The sequence below is a fragment of the Leptidea sinapis genome, chromosome 13 (genome assembly GCF_905404315.1).
Source record: "Leptidea sinapis chromosome 13, ilLepSina1.1, whole genome shotgun sequence".
Lineage (NCBI taxonomy): Eukaryota > Metazoa > Arthropoda > Insecta > Lepidoptera > Pieridae > Leptidea > Leptidea sinapis.
The window spans coordinates 7627521-7641479 of NC_066277.1; the positions used below are offsets into that span (position 1 = coordinate 7627521).

The window sequence follows — 13959 nt, forward strand, 5'->3', positions numbered from 1 at the left end:
CGTCTCTACGCAACGCCAAGAGATCCAGCCGTTCACAGAGCACTGAGTCCCCGACGTCCCCCCCAAGTGAGTCTATTAAGGCAGCTACCAACTTAAGTTAAATGAAGAGCTCGCCAATAACTAACTATTTTTGGTACTTAAATTATCGATATTTTAACGTAAGTTTAAAAATTAGTCAACCGTTTCTTTGTTTATTGAATTTGTTTTATCTGTATTAAAATAACTAACATATATTATTATTATTTATTTTATTAATTATTATTTATTATATTAATTCCAAATTTCTGCACGATTGTCCAACCTTAATTGCGGTTTACATACCAGTACGAACTGATTTAAGAAGACTTAGCTCAATAAACATTGGTATGTAAATTAATTTAGAACAGATGGCTATAATGTTTGTCCTTACCATACAGTACATTGTTGTGTCTAGAAGTAGATGACCAAATTGTACCTATTGATAAATGTGAATTATATTAAATTTTCAATATTTTTGAAACAATGGCTAATAGCAGTATACATTTTATTATTATAGTATTGTTGGTGTCATATGTGTGCAATTCTATAGGCTACGATGAAGATTCTACGAGCTTAGAAAATCAGTCTAGAATATTGTCAAGAAGAAAGAGATACTTAACATTTCCTGATGGAAGCTCATTTCAGCTAAGTATGATCTTTAATATAAAACATATTTTATTATTATAATAGAATATCTTAATATATATATATATATATAGTTTTTATTTTTTTTATCCAAAATTATTTTTATTTTCAATATTTGTTTTATATGGACATATTTTCTATGAGAGAATTTAGTGACGCACGGTTTGACAGTTCCGCTGTGAAACAATTTCATTATAACAGGAGCATTTTTTACGAAATAAATCTTGATATTTTGAAATATTATTGGCAAATTCCTATAAAACTGTATGTTTTATTTTTATAATCTACAGAACAACGTCTGTCGGGGCAGCTAGTATCTTTAATATAAAACATATTTTATTATTATAATATCATAAAAAAATTATAGGTGAAGGCCTATTAAATTGTAAGTAATTAACGGGCGCCCGTATAGATTTCATTTATGTGATAGTTAAATTGGATTTTGATCATAATTTTATGGGTTTTCGATTATTTCGCGGAAACATTCATTATTTTCATAATATAATGAACTGTCTGTATTTGATAATCCCATCGAAATAGTTCAAGCCATTTGGGTGCTTACTACAAATGTAGCTGGTAAGTTAAATTTAATTGGAGCAATTGCAATAAGTATAATATTAAATAAATAATATAAAAAATAAAATTAATGGTATTATACTAGAGACGACATATAACTATGTATGTATAATATCATATAATATAATACATTCTGTAAAAATCAATAACTGTTCGTTATTAGCTATGACACAGAAAAGTCTGGACGAAGAAAAAATTATAGATATCTGAAAAATAAAAGAAAAACCTTAATTATGATGTTCAAGCCATTTCTAAGGTTACTTCATGTTGTCATCATCAAGACAATAAATCGATTGATATTTTGTGAATCATAAATAAATTTTAAACGATTTTCAGTAACATTTCGGCCCTTTCCATTCATGTTAGTCTGGTGCGATGAAAACACTTACAAAATATGATTTAAATATGTAATTTGTTATTTATTTTAACGAAAATACAGGGATTGGTCTGTCTTCATGTATAAAGATTTCATCCTAGATATTCCTCCTTCCTTCTGTGATTAAATATACAAATTACATATATAACGACAACGGTAACGTATTGTGCAACTTTAGATGAGAATTGAGTATGTTTATAACCCGTTAAAAATGTTTAATAATCCAGGAGAATCATAGGAAGTTTTCTTATATTTTGCCTATGATTAATTCATTATTACATATAAAATATATTTTCATTTGGATTGCAAATGTTTTTTTTATAACATAAAGGACCAGACGAGCAGTACGTTCAACTGATGGTAGTTGATACGAATTGCCCATTACAATGCAGTGCCACTCAGGATTCTTGAAAAATCCAAAAATTCTTAGCTATTTACAGTTGCGCTCGTCACCTTGAGATATAAGATGTGAAGTCTCATTTGCCCATTAATTTCGCTAGCTACGACACCCTTCAGACAGAAACACGGTAATGTATACACATTACTGCTTCACGGCAGAAATAGGCACCATTGTGGTACCCATAAACTAACTAGTATTAAATAAGTAAATAAAGAAAGCTGCTTAAGTTAATAGCAAGAATTAATAATTTACTTAAAGTAAGTACACACTCACATTTGTCAAGATCCAGGCTTATAGGTGACTTCAGGTAAATTACCCTGGGCAAATAACCTCCTCATTCTGGTCAGCTTTTATGTTAATTGTAGCAAATCCAGTTTTGAGTAGGCAGTCTATATTTCTCATGAAGTTCTATTAAGCTAACCGTTTTTACTACAGTTTTTTGCACGCAAAACCACGGCTATCTTCAAATAGGCGATATTGTGTGGTTTGGCAACACTGCAGCGTTAGCTTGGGAACTACCCACGGATCCGAAGTACTTTAAGATATTTAAAGAACACGAGAAAGATATCATTCAGAATAGAAATGGTATTTCTAAAAGTATATACTATCTTGACGAATATGGGAAAGTCTTGAGTAAAATACCTTATCATACGTAAGTTGTTTTTTCTTTTAAAATTTTAAGTGAACGATGAAGAGGCCGATGAAGATACCTTCAACTTTAAATATAATAAAAATCATATTTTTTATACATAGCATAACATATTATATTATGTTTAATTTTGTTCTCATTATGTGCATCAAGTTTGCTGAAATACAAAAATCTCTCGCATGCTTCACCTCTTTAGCTTTATTAAAAAGTAACGCGTTTTCATCCTACGCTTTCAATTTAAGTGAAATATTTAATGAATATTTCACGTAATGTGCAGTAATGTTTTCTGTATTTCGACCGAATTATTTTTCCTCACGCTGTCTTAAATAGTAATCGTGTGGTGAAATTATCAATTTTGAAAAAATTCTCTCCACAAATTTGAAAGCGTTGAATGACGAAATAAAACGGGAGAAATACGTATGTACAATCAAGGAATTTGATTCGTGTACCAATTCGCTGAATTATTGCTTGAAATATGGAAATATTTTAAAGTTTATACTCACTTAGCGCTTACGCAGAAACGTCACATTAGTGTTGCAGAAGATAAGAAGAAGAAAGATAGTCCTTAGTATTATCCATCATCATCAGCAATTTAGGCTTAAGGCGGTACGCAAATAAAATTCCTTGAACATACATAGTTATTTTTATGTGAAAAATGATTATAATGTTCATCTGATATCAAATAGTACGCCATGCCGATTTTCATACCCATAACTCAGAGCAGCATCACATTTGTATTTATGTATTTCATGACCAAGTGGCATCAAATTGAGACAGAAATTGCCACAAATAATCTTGATTTAAAAGAGTGGCAATGAGTATCTTGCTACTTCTTTTCATAAGCTCAGCCGTTTACGAAGTAGCAGTAGATGCAATATGAAAAAAAATTTTTTTTTGAAATGCATAATTGTCATTTCCGTGACCTACATGAATAAAGTGATTTTGATTTGATTTGATTACCTCTCTAATTTCACCAAAACGGTTAAAATTATATCACAATAATGCTTATATTTAGTAATAATTTTATTAGAAATGTCCCCTAAAACGGCAGACAGAGGTTTCAAACCTCAATCTTATAATTTACCATGACATACTCTTCTGCTTGACTCAAACCAACCCTGTCAAATAATTCCAAGTGCGGCTAACTAATGTTCAGGTGACTTCTCACTATCTTTCAAGCAGATGATTCCTTTGATTACGTACTAAGTTAAGTAGAGCGTACATTAGGTTTGGTTTTATTTGGAATACTAAATATGGGGTAAATATAGCCCAAAGGAAAATTACGTGCAGCTGGTTCGTACCTCGTCCACCGAATACCAGTACGTTTTCGGTTTTCAAAATTCATATGTACATTTATTAGAAGCTTTATAAGGCAAGCAACGCTCTTGTAATACCTTTTCTGTTACAAGGCAGTATGGGATGCGGTGATCACTTACCATTAATAACATACCCATATGTTCGTATGTCCTCCACTTTCATATAAAAATTACCATCAGGTACAGCGTAAGATTAGAAAGAACTCAGAAATTAATATTGGTGCCCTGACAGATGGGAATCACTAGAATAACTTCTTTTTTATGAAAATTAGGGACGGGATGAGCAGGACGTTCAGTACAGTACAGGATTGCTCCGTAAATTAAAAACCCAATACCAAAAGTCAGAACTGGAAATGGCGAGTTAAAAGTGTAAAAAAGACTTGGGATGTTATAAAATTGATCACAAACTTTAAATCCAAATCAAACACTAGTCATGAATTATTAGTCAATAACCTAACACCACTAACCACAGTTGATTCTATGAATGATTACTTCGCGAATGTAGGAAAAAACATGGCAAATTCAATAAATCATCCAATTTACTCAACATCTCCTCGGTTAGTAACGTTGCCTTCTCCTCCTTCATCGTTTGGCCTTTTGGAAATTAACATTAGCGAAGTTAAAATTTTAATAAACTCACTCAAAAATACTAGTTCGGTTGGGTGGGGCAATATTAATTTCAAAATAATAAAAGAGAATAAAGAGATGTTAGCTTGCCCACTAGTCCATATTTTCCACCTATCTATTGCAAAATCGTATTTAAGAAATCAGTTATAACACCAATCTATAAAAGTGGGGATAAGACAGTTATCCAAAATTATCGACCTATTGCTATACTTCCAGCATCTCTCTTTCTAAGATACTTGAAAGAATCCTTAATAATAGACTCGTCAATTACTTAGAAAAAAATCACATAATATCTAATAATCAGTTCGGTTTTAGGAAAACTCGTACTACTGCTGACGCAGTCTTTGAGCTAACAAACACTGTTGCAGGGAAGTTGGACGCAGGGCAGAAATGTCTTACAATTTTCTTAGATATTGCCAAAGCATTCGACACGGTATCAATTAAGATTCTAGTAAAAAAGTTAGGTGTACGAGGCCACCAGTTGGACTTATTTGAGGATTATTTAAAGGGGAGATCTCAGTGTTTGCGTATTGATAATATCACCAGTAGCCCTCGCGATGTTATCTATGGCGTCCCTCAAGGAAGCATAATCGGTCAAACTCTCTTTTTAGTTTACATCAAACAGTTATGTAACATGTCAATACACAACGACCGCATAATTACATTCGCCGACGATACTGCTTGCATATTCTGGGGAGAGAGTTGGGACGAAGCCTTTGTAAATGCTCAAATTGATTTTGATAAAATTTCTAACTGGCTTCAAGCCAATCTCCTTAGCTTAAATACCGATAAAACGAACTATTTCACTTTCTCAATTAAAAAAAAATTACCAACCGTCAGTAGATGGTTTTAATATCATAGCTCATTCTTGTTCCTGTACTGCGCTGTCCACTTCACCTTCATGTTATTGTCCAATTATCAACAGAACTAAAACAGTGAAATATTTAGGTGTCATCTTAGATAATAATTTAACTTTTGAACCACATATTCTTTTTTAAACTACGCGAATTCGTAAACTGATAGCTTTACTTAAAAATATTCGCCATGTTGCAGATCTTACACTAATGAAGATTATTTACCATGCCTTGTGCGAATCTCTAGTTTCTTACTGTATTGACACGTGGGGAGGTGCTGCAAAAACTCAATTGATAACAGTAGAAAGAGTATTAAATATAAACTATTTAGCGTACCAAAATTTAATACATTCTTCATCAATAGATTCCCGTGTTATTTAGGGTTCTTTTTGTTTTATAAGATAAATAAAGAGTTAAAATTACACACAGTAAACTATCAAAAAAGTAAAAAACTTCTATTTGAATGGCCGAAACACTTGGACTACACTTAAACTGAAAATTTACTTAATATTATAAGGTAAAAAATTTCTACAACACATACACCAAGTCACTACACACAACACACACACCTTCACATAACCATCATCTACACTAACACCAATTACTTTCTTTATCTATTTAAGTTTTGTTGATTAAATTAAGTTTCATTATAATATTATATTTATTTTTTGTATATTCTCTCCATCATTTTAACCATGTGCTTTGGGGGCCCGGTGACTTGTAGCACAGGTATTTCTTACCTATTTCAAGCGCCGGTCTCTCACATTTATAACAATGTATCAATATAGATTTTTATAAACTGTGTGTTCTAAGTTTTTATTGTGAGAGAAAATAAATATATTTTGAATTTTGAAAGGGTTAAAAATTTAATATTTTCAGGAGGTTTTTGGTTAACCCAGCAATGGCCAAACGAAGCTCTGACATCTATATGGGTGAAATTATTACTCCCAAATTAATCAAGAATTTACACAAAAGACATATGAACTTTACTTTCGACGACTCAAATATTGATTTCCATAGAGACGGAAGAATGGATTTCTATAAAAAATTGGAAAGCTTTTTCAGAGCGTAAGTTGGTTGTCATTTCAAGTTATAATATTTTCTTTTCTTTTTATTTGAGAATCACTTTCTTACGATCTTTAATATTTACCAGAAACCTCATTATAAATCTACCGTAACAATATGTAATTAATGATAGTTATGCGGTTGAATATGTCTAGGAAAGATTTCAGCAATGAATAAACTTAAACTTCACGTGAAGTTAGTAGTTTTGATGATTGTAAATTACTACTACTAAATTTTTATAATTTTCTATTGGAAAGATTTTCACTCATGACGTGTTCTTGCAATCGGTTTTGCTAAATCCTTATTAATTCAACATCGATGAGGCAATAATTTTGAATTGCCGAATGTTTTGTTTGGAGTGCTTAAATTAAAATAATCTGAATTTAATAATGATTAACTCATTTAAAGGATCGAAGAAAGCCGCTCATCTAGAAGGTGATAAAATTTTTGTATTTAAATATTCAATAAAGTAATTAAAAAGTGTAGGTAATCAGGACGATTCCCTGCAATTCAACATCTATTTTGCGGGGTAGGATTGGGTGGCTAATTTTGCCATCAGAACTCCTTGGCCCATGAACTCGGTGAGAGTCCTAGGTGATCCCAAGTTTTGGCCCGGTATGTGGCCACACTTTGGCACTCTAGCATGATGTGAGTGGCCATTTTTTCTGTCTAATTGCAAGCCCTGCATCGGGGACTTACGGTGGCAGCTATATTGCAGAGGTTCTATCTCTCTATCTCCAGTTGTGGCCTACTTGAGATAAAAATCGTAACTATCATTGACTTTTCTGTTCCAATAAACTTATCAACGGTAACTCACCTTATCCGGGCACGCTGTCTGTCATAGAAGTTTGTATGGAAATTGCAATTCACTCGTCCCAATATAAGGCGATAAGAATGACTTATCGGGTATATTGCGACAGCTTCAGATTATTGACAGCTAATTACTGACAGTAGAAGGTAGTAATTTATCTCTGTCTGTAGATAGTATATTGGGAACGACCGTAAGGTGCCTTTGACCGTTATATCACATGAGTTATTTTACGTTATCTTGATCATGCTAGCTTCACTTGTTTGCGAGAAATCATTAAAAAGTGTATATCAGTATTTCATCTTATTTTCTATTCAAATTTAGTTAACATCTAGTGAAATGTTTATCCAGTACCTAAAACAAATGGGGTCGTAAAAGCGAGAAGAACGAATAACGGAAATTTTGTGCTATCATATTTGTCCAAAAATTAATTTTTAAACGTCCATTTTTCTTGATTCGTTCGTTCTCAAACTTTCCTATCCTTAAAGTTTGAGATCGTACAAAGGAATGGGAGATTAAAATGTGAAACTTCTTTACAAACAGCTTTGAAGAGCGAACAAAGATTTTTAATCCAACAAAGTATGAATGAGCATTTCTGAATACTTTATGTACATTATTGCGTGATTGTTTTGTAAATATGTTTCAAATTGTTTACTTAGTTATTTTTACTTTTGACTTGAGTTTGTATGGTTGCTATTAAGAGGCTAGGCTAGGCGAGAGAGATGCTGGCAAGAAGCGTACCCCAGCGGCGCCTTTTTCTGTAGTCAAGTAAAGTCATTATTCTGCTTTTGCGCTAAATGGTGCGTTAGCTAGTGGTATTACTAGGCAAATTAGACTTATCATCTCAATATGATGAGCTGCTCAGAAGTAAGGTTTTTCGACTATCACGGCACTTATATCATATATATAATATTATATATATTGGTTGTATAGGTCTTTAGAAAAGTCCGCAATGACATATGTTTATTGCCTATCCCTTAAGGATAGCATACTATTGCCTGTAATACTTTAAAAAATTGGCAATTATTAAGCGGTAATGTAAAAACTGTTACACAAATACGATATAAATCCTTATAATTTTATTTCTTCATATTAAAATATCATTAAGAAATACTTTATTACACATATACGATGGCTTTAGACAACATTTCTCCCAAATATTTACATAATTTTTTTCTATTAACAGAACAGCGTCAGTCGGGTCAGCTAGTGGTTAATATATTGTTAACAATATATAGAATCTGAATTTAGATTAAGTTGAAGTCCACGAAGACAAAGTTGCGAGCTTGTAACTCATACATTTTTTGTATAACTTCATTTTACTATTGAAATATTTAACATGTTGCAAGTGATTTTGCGGTTCTACTTAAAATGAATAATTTATCTTTCAGACTAGGTGTCAATGGTAAGGAATGTGTTTTTCGATTGCTTTGTGAGACTAGTCAAGGCAGTGAGCACCAAGGATCGTTTGTCGAGGAAATCATGAGAGTTACATTTACGTAAGTTAATATAGTAATCACAATGGCATAAGACTGACGCAGACATAGATTGTAGGAGTAGTATTGCATATATCGCTATCTCGCTCATCCATATGTGTATTCACGAAAGCTGCGATATGTCAGTCATGCATATCATTATGCCTGTCTCCTGCATTCTCACATGATTAATTAGTTCCTTCCATTCGACGACAAATGAACGAGAAGTGACACTGACTCTTGAGGTACTTTTGAGGGTTCGAATCCCGGTAAGTGCAATAATTTATATGATGAATATGGATAAAAACATGATGCACGCATATATGTATATAAATCCTATAAAAGAGGAAGACCGACACAACCTGCCAATATCTACCAACAAATGACTTCAGCCTCCTCGTGGTCATGAATTAGAACAAAGTTGTAATCGGAACACGAATTCCCACCACCACAAAAACTACCACCCAGTCCAAAGTGAATGCCTCAGGCCTGAGAAGAACGGGCGCAACAAACTCAGCGGGCTTTGTTTTTCTTCAAAAAATATTTTGTACAATTTAAGTAACATTGTACAATTAAACTTATTACTGAATAGCCTGAGAGCGGTTGCTCCATTCCCAATCTGTGGTATCATTAAGAAAGTCATTTATGTTATAGTAACCTTTACCACACAAACGTTTTTTAACAATTCTTTTGAATAACGTAATACTTTTATTTTGAACATTTAATCACCTATTTTGAATCACACGCTAGTTGGACATGGCATAAGAATAGTTTCATTTTTACAGTAAATCATAATTATTATATTCTGAATATTTATGTTTAATCTGTTTCAGGCTTCCTCCTCGAAAGGGATCCGGATCTAAGTTGGATGAGTACGACGTGGCTCATTCAACGAAAGATGATTGTTATAAATTGTACCCCAAATGTGATTTGTCTAATTAAACATATTTTGTATAGTATAATGTATTTTATTTAAGACACATTCTTTACGCTTAGCGTCCCACATGTCTATATACCGCCGATACATATGACCCAACGACGAACCCACACGACCTCAAACGATATCTTGCCTTATTTTGTTATTTGGAATTGCTATTTTCCTTTGAAATTATAATATGATAAAAGTCCGTTAATTTCTGGACTATTAAGAACAAAGACGATGGGATGTTGACATACAAAAGTTAACGGAAAATGGGTGCGAGAACTTCTTTGGATCTTTATAGGCCGTCGACGTGATAGTAAAGGGCGCAGAATTTTTGTTTTATTTGTTTGAAGTTTAACCCAATATTTGGTTAGTTATTTTAGTTATTTTATCCAAATAAAGCATTGTTACATTTTATAAAATACACAAACGATTTCCTACTCTAAATTATTGATCAAGGTCAAGGGATTCTTCTTAGTCTTTTGGAATGAATATGAATATATTATGTATATTTTAGTTTTATTTTAGAAATAACATATAAAACCATAAATACTAATAAAAATAAAACCAATTGTTTCATTGAAAATACTCATTTAATCTCAAATATAACTAAAATACGCATTTATTCTGATATATAATATTTCAATTTTGTGTCATATGTGTAAAATAATATAAAACATAAAATAAATAAATCATGCATTGTCTTATAGCGTGTTTCAATAGATTTGAGATATATACACTGAAATTATGCTAACTATAAGCATTCTTTTTTTACACTAATTATAATAATATAAATTTTAGCGCGCGTTAAATTCGTACGCCAAAATCGCTCTGTAATCAACAGAGTTAAAGCTCAAGTCAAAGTTAAAGAGATCGAATCGCGAATTTCAAATTTAGATAGTTTTGAAGTGATGTCACTTGATGAAAGTGAAAATCTACCACCAAAAAGTATGCCTCAGACCTGAGAAGAGCGGGCGCAACCGACTCCACAGGCTTTTTTTTTTTCATAAAAAATATCGTAAATTTGTTACCAAACCATTTCCAAAAAAAAACATATCGTACAGTTAAACTTATTATTTAACAGCCCGAGTAACCTTTACCACACAAACGTTTTTAAACAATTCTATTGAGTTTCGTAATACATTTGTTTTGAACATTTTCTGGGAACTTGTTATAAAAGCATATACATCGCCCCACAAAAGACTTACTAACTGGATTTCTGTCTATTCCTAGTGTTAGCAAATCCAGAGTAATGCCAAGAAATATAGCAGATTCCACCGGTTTTCACCTCACCAGTTTACAAAACACTTGCATCTGCATTTTTGACATTTGCTACGGTAAATTTTATTTATTTATTTTTACGTTTGACGTTTTCTTTACTAATATTATGTTATTAGCGTGAAGTGTCGTCTGCAAACAAACCTTACGTTTTTTTTCTATCAGATTAGGAAAATTATTTACATAGATATGGAAGAGAAACAGTCCAAGTAGAGACCCTTGTGGAGTATACTGGGAGGAGTCTCAGGAGATACCATTCACGTCGACCTTCTGAATTATATTGTTTAGACATGAAATCAGAAGATCGAGCGCAGTTACTTTTATAACATAGTGACTAAGCGATAACATACTACTAATAATAAAAAATAAAACTACTAATACAGAAGTTTCCATTAAAAATAGTTTTAGCTTCTTATGTTGCGGCATTATTGTTGCGATAAGGCAAAAATTTGCACACTCGTGACTCTCGACACTTTTTCGACCTCTTCTGGATCTTGCGTATTTATGAATTATTATTAGTACTATAGAATTTCAGTAGGGTAACAAATGAGTTTATATGACCATCATGTGATCTCCATACCTTTTTTCATTAATATATATTTGGAAATGATATAGTAAAATAGAAGAAATATAAGTGTCAATTGTTTTAGAAAAACTCTTTATTAAGCGTCTGGAAACATAATTTATCGCACTAAAATCTCCGACAAAAATCAACTGTCAGGTGGCTTAATCCATGTAAATAATTATAATTAAGAAAATGATCAATTTACGTCACTATTTAAAGTGTTGAGAATTTTACTGACTGTCCATTTTTTTATCCAATCATCGAAAATATGCTATGGTCAAGTTAATTTAATATTAATGCTTCAATGATTGGTATAAGTAAATCTCACCAACATTTTAGATCCTAATCCTCGTTGATAAAGAATACATTAAAATGGAGTTCCCAAATCGATATTCACCGGAGAAATCCATCAAAGTCTAGGTCGATGACGTTGTATACACATCTAATGAAGCACCAGGCTTTGCAGTACTAAATATTTTGTAACAGAATCTCCATTAGATTTTGAATCTAATTCCCTTAGTTTAAAGTATAAATTTGTTCAATATAAGTGTCGAAAGAGGTGTTAAATGAAAACAACAATGAATAGGAGAAGCGTTCTAATTCTTTGATTAAACATCCCGGGTCAGTGAACAGCTTGCAATATGGAGCAATAATAGTGTGGATATTATTCTGTGAACGTTTCATTATTTTATGTATAAAATATTAAAATCTGCTGCAGATTTAATTTGTTCCTCGTAAATCAGGATATGAATATGTTGATTTTGATGATTTAAAAGAAAACAAACTTTCGGTTGCTTTATATCCTTCTATAACTCAAGAGCAGCTAGAACGATCTTGATGGAAATTAAATTTCCGTATTTTCAATTCAACGCAGATAACGTACCAGAAATACTGATAGACCTTATGCCAATGGTTGAATCTGAAACAGTAAAGTACTGGCTTACAACTAGAATAAGACAGAACATTGTTTACTGGGAAGAGTGTCAGTGATCCTACTTTGGTAAAAACTGCACTGGCACGAAGCCAAGCCGAGGGTATTAGCGCATTCGAGCAGAGGAATCGAACTATCTCCCCAGTGATATATTGTGCTTATAGTACCTAAATCTACAAACAAAATTAAATTAATTACATAAATTAATATTACAAATCGAATGCAAAATTAGAGATATTGGGTTAATTTTTGACAGTGCTATAAAAGTAAATAGTATAAATAAAACTTGCAACTTTTGCGTCAAAATTTTCATAAAAAGACAATGAAAATGGTAAATTTACGTATATTTTTTTCTGCCCTCCTAACCATATTAGAAATAGATAATTAACTTAACGCTATTTCGGCCTTTTTTTTTCTTCTCACATCAAAGGCGAAGGCACAAGAAGGTGAAATCACATTTTTATTATACAAATTTATAAATTGCCAGAGAGTTATGCTTAGAATAATTTAACAGGTTCGAGAGCCATTTCAATCATTCTCCGCAAGCTAATATTAACTTCTCCAATCAGAGCAGAGTTTCAATACCATGTGATTAACCTCTTCAATTTCATAATGAGAATTTGCTATACTGATATTAATCATATTATCAGAGTGTTATAGAGGTTATTATTTCGTCGGAAGCATTGCATATTTACAATAAATTATGCAATATTTAATTTTCTTCCTATGCGTTTTCGTATGTCAAATTCATTGATCAAAAATCCCCATGATCTGTTCTGTTCTGTTTGTTCAAAAGTCCTTAAAATTGATTCATGACTATTCATTCATATCTGTGACATCTTACCTCTATGGCTGTCCCGCGTGATCTACGATTGTAAACACAAATGTAAGGGTAGTTTCATAACGAATTGCGTTTATTTCAAGTCGCGTTTTTGCATCCTGGTAACTAAAATTAAATGAATTAGGTAATTTTTTTTGATTTTTATCCACTCTTTTTAACGTATACCTTGGTAATTCTTCTACGGAAAAGTTTAAAATTGATTGCTTGAAACATAATCGTAAATCACTATGCACACGACATTTGAAAATGGATATGGTTTTTGGAGCAGTAGAACTTCCTATAACTATACTATTCTTGCGGGATAGCTCTACCTGTGGGAGGCTCCTTTGCACAGGATGCTAGATTATGGGTACCACAACGGCACCTATTTCTGCCGTGAAGCAGTAATGTGTAAGCATTACTGTGTTTTGGTCTGAAGGGCGCCGTAGCTAGTGAAATTACTAGGCAAGTGAGACGCAACATCTTATGTCTCAAGGTGATGAGCGCAGCTATAGTGGTGCTGAATGTTTGCGTTTTTCCATAATCCTGAGCGGCACTGCATTGTAATGGGCAAGGCATATCAATCACCATCAGCTGAACGTCCTGCTCGTCTCGTCCCTTATTTACCTAAAAA

The 13959-nt window shown here is 32.4% G+C and overlaps 1 long non-coding RNA gene across 1 annotated transcript; it reads left to right on the forward strand.

The window, feature by feature from the left end:
• Window positions 1-403: 403 nt before the first annotated feature.
• Window positions 404-9771, forward strand: LOC126967604 (uncharacterized). The gene is made up of 5 exons (XR_007730043.1): window positions 404-667; window positions 2451-2667; window positions 6341-6529; window positions 8726-8833; window positions 9643-9771. It is a non-coding gene; the product is annotated as an uncharacterized LOC126967604 (long non-coding RNA).
• The last annotated feature ends 4188 nt before the right edge of the window (window positions 9772-13959 follow it).